Consider the following 3,771-nt stretch of genomic DNA (forward strand, 5'->3'; position numbering starts at 1 on the left):
TGGCAAGCACAAGGTCGTCAGTTCGGTTCCCGGTACCGGAGAAAAACGAAAAAAAAAAAAAAACTGCCACAGAGCTACTCCCACAGCATTCCTGAGAGATTAAACCCCGGGAGTCCTAACCACTCAGCCCCATTCATAGGCTTTTTTACATTTTAATTTGAGACGATCTGTACGTTTTTAGGTGGGATTCAGACTTGGCAGCCCTCTAACCTCAGCCTCACTGATCATTGGGATTGGAGGCATATGTCAACATCCTTGACTGAGCCCTACGCTCTTACTCTAAAAACTGGAATTAAGTCTTGTCAGCTTGTTTGCTATGTTTGTGTCACATAAAAAGTGAAGCTGGGTGTGGTGGCACACACCTGTAATCCAAGCACTCGGGAGGCTGAGGCAGGAGGATCGTTGCAAGTTCGAGACCATCCTGGGCTACAAAGTGAGCTCAAGGCCAGCCTGAACTGCATAGCGAGAGCCTGTCTCAAAAAGACAAAAAAAAAGAGATTAACAAGGTTTTTGGAATATTTGCTTGGGAGCCGGTGTGGTGGTACTCTCAGCACTCAGGCTGAGGCAAGCGGCCAACCTGTACCACATAACAAGACTATCTAAAAACAAAAAATATTTAGTTGGTAGTTTTTCAGAATAGTTCTTTGGAGAAGAGGTCTTTTACCGTACATCAGTGACAAAAGTCTTGGAGGAAGCTACTATGAATCTTGGATTTTAGGGTCATCAGAAATACATTTTTTTTGGTTAAGTTCTGCCCTTAAATGGGATTAAAGAGGTTGATGGCAGGGCTGAGGATGGCCCCAAAGTGGATTGTGGCTAGCACAAGGCCCTGGGTTTGGCCTCCAGCACCACAGCCATGGGAGGCAGCAGGGGCAGAAATGATTCCTGTATTCGCATGTGGTAAGGATAGGACACTCCCCTTCGCTCATATATAGCAGAAATGCTGTGTACTATACCATGTTGGGACATAGCTAATTTTTTTTTTTTTTTTTTTTTTTAAGACGGTCTTGCTATGCAGTTCAGGCTGGCCTTGAGCTCACTTTGAAGCCAAGGCTGGTCTCAAACTCGCAATGATCCTCCTGCCTCAGTGTTGGGATTACAGGCGTGTGCCACCACACCCAGCAGGATGTAGTTAATTAATACAAGGTACCCAAACTGCTTAGACATGCAGTTGATAATTGTGACACCCAATTGGTAATTTACACTTCTAAGTGACAAGGACAGAACCTGCATGGTGGTGCATGCCTGTAATCCCAGCACTTGGGAGGCTGAGGCAGGAGGATCATTGTGAGTTTGAGACTAGCCTGGGCTGCAAAGTGAGCTCAAGGCCAGCCAGAATTGCATAGCAAGACCCTGTCTCAAAAAGAAAAAAAAAAAAAAAGATGTAAGTTGCTGATGAAGAAGCAATTCAAGAGGCTGGGGATATAGCTCAGCGGCACAGCACCTGCCTGACAAGCATGAAGTCCCGAGTTTCATTCTTGGTGCCCCCAAAAAGTGACACCATTGTGGCTAGGTGGAATGATAACCTTAGAAAACCATACTCATATTTGAGACAAGATATGAATTAGAGCCATTCAGTTTGTTTTTGTTGGTTTTTTTGTATTTCTGAGACGGTCTCGTCTCAGAGTTTCATAGACAAAAGCTTTAAGTACATACTCAATTTCTGGGGGACCCACTCTTAGTTCCCCCACTCAGACATCAGTCTCGTTTCAGGTCCTTTCCAACCCAGCCCTTGGGGTTTCTCAAGACTTGTGCTTCCTCCTGCAGTATTTGTACAATGTCATCTCTCTCACCGTTACTTGTACTAAAAACCTGAGTCGGCCATTGTTAACCTTGCCTTACTGTGGTAGTGAGGGTTGAACTCAAGGCATTTTACCACTGAACTACAGTCATGTAGTTCAGGCCAAGTGTTAACGTTTAATTCAGACTATACAAGCTTAACCCAAAGATCCAACTACCTAAAATATCTCTCCAGCCACGCATGGTAGCACACGCCTTTAATCCCAATGCTGGGTTAGCTTAGCGGCACAGTGCCTGCCCGACAAGCGCGACGTCATAAGTTCAATTCCCAGTACCAAAAAAAAAACACAAAAAGAAAAAGGGCCAGGGATGTAGCTCAGCACCATAAGCGCTTGCCTGGCAAGCCTGAGGTCATGAGTTTGATTCCCGGTACAAAAAAAAAAAAGAGACCACCTTGGGCTACAAAGTGAGCTGAAGGCCAGCCTGAACTGCATAGCGAGACCCTGTCTCAAAAAGACAAAAAAAAAAAAAAAAAAATCCCAACACTTGGGAGGCTGAGGCAGGAGGATCTTTGCGAGTTCGAGACCAACCTGAGCTACAAAGAGTTTGAGACCAACCTGGGCTACAACCTGGGCTCAAGTCCAGCCTGAACTGATAATGAGACCCTGTCTCAAAAAGAAAATTTTTAGGGCTGGGGATTTAGCTCAGTGGCAAAGCGCCTGCCTGGCAAGCACAAGGTCATGAGTTCGATTCCCGGTACCGGAGAAAAACAAAAAAAAAAAAACAAAAACAAATTAAAAAAAAAAAATTTTTTTTAAAGAAAATAAATAAGTAAAAATATCTGTCAACTGTGACCTGAAATCTCTTGAGTCTACCAATGATGTCTAACCAAAAGCATGAAAAACGTCTGCAGGTCATGGTGGGGCATGCCTGTAATCCCAGTGAAAGGTTTTTATAATTCCTTTAGAGCAGCTGTGGCGCCACCTACTGGAGACTATTTGCCATGGCCAATATGGCAGTGGCCTTTAGAGGCCATGTGCTAAGCCACACCCTTCTTCCCAGAGTCGAATTACTACTTTCTACTCCTCTTTATGTAATATCCTGTTTCATTTTCCCACAGTCCTGCCCGATGCTAACCTACCAAGTCAGCTAGCCCACCCCCTAAACCCCACCTCTAGCCTGACCATATTTAATCATTGTCCCCCTGACCCAGCCCCCAGAAGATTCTCTTTCTCTGTCAATCTTCTCCGTGTCCTCTACGATAAAAGTGTTTTATTGTTTTATTACTGTCTTCGCTGCCAGCCGGACACCTTTTATTATTGGTGCCGTGACTCGGATCGGTGGGGGCTGTGTGGCCTTGCTATGCGAAGGGACCTTCCCCCCTTGGTTTAAGGCCCCCCCTCTGCCAACGAGCCGCTTTTCCTTTGTCTGGATATTTGCTGTTGGCAGCCTGCATGCAACACCGACTAGCTCCAAGTCTCACAGTTGAGCCTCCTTTTATTCCAGGAGTCTTGTGTCTCTCTTATCTCAAAGTCCATAAATCACAGGCCTGTGTCAAGACTCCTTTTCAGGACTACTGTGTCCTGTCCTACGGGACTCCCTTCTCCCTCGTCAGTGACGACTGGGAGGGTAGATTTGGGCACTTTCTCCTCTCTCGCACCTCTGACAGGGTGACGAGTCTCTCAGGGGTTATGAGATCAGCTGCTATAGCCTCTGGCTCACCTTTGATCTGGTCATAAAATGGGAAAGATTAATTCCCATCCTCCCAAAACACATTCCGCTGAGTTGTCTCCAACTTAACTGCTTTGAGACTTGGAGACACACTCAGACCAAAACAATTAATCTTTCATGGCCAAGGAGAGAAAACAAAGAGACTGAGAAAAAGCAGCTGCTTTTGCTGCACCACTAAGAAAACAGATCCCAAGTCTGATTCCGGGGGCCCCAAGAAGAACTCGACAACTGCATTCATCTGCTACCACTGTTAAAAGCCAGGCCACCTCAAGAGGAACTGCCCTAAGAGGCCCCATGGGC

This window comes from Chinchilla lanigera, unplaced genomic scaffold (assembly GCF_000276665.1).
Source record: "Chinchilla lanigera isolate Chin_1 unplaced genomic scaffold, ChiLan1.0 scaffold00081, whole genome shotgun sequence".
NCBI lineage: Eukaryota > Metazoa > Chordata > Mammalia > Rodentia > Chinchillidae > Chinchilla > Chinchilla lanigera.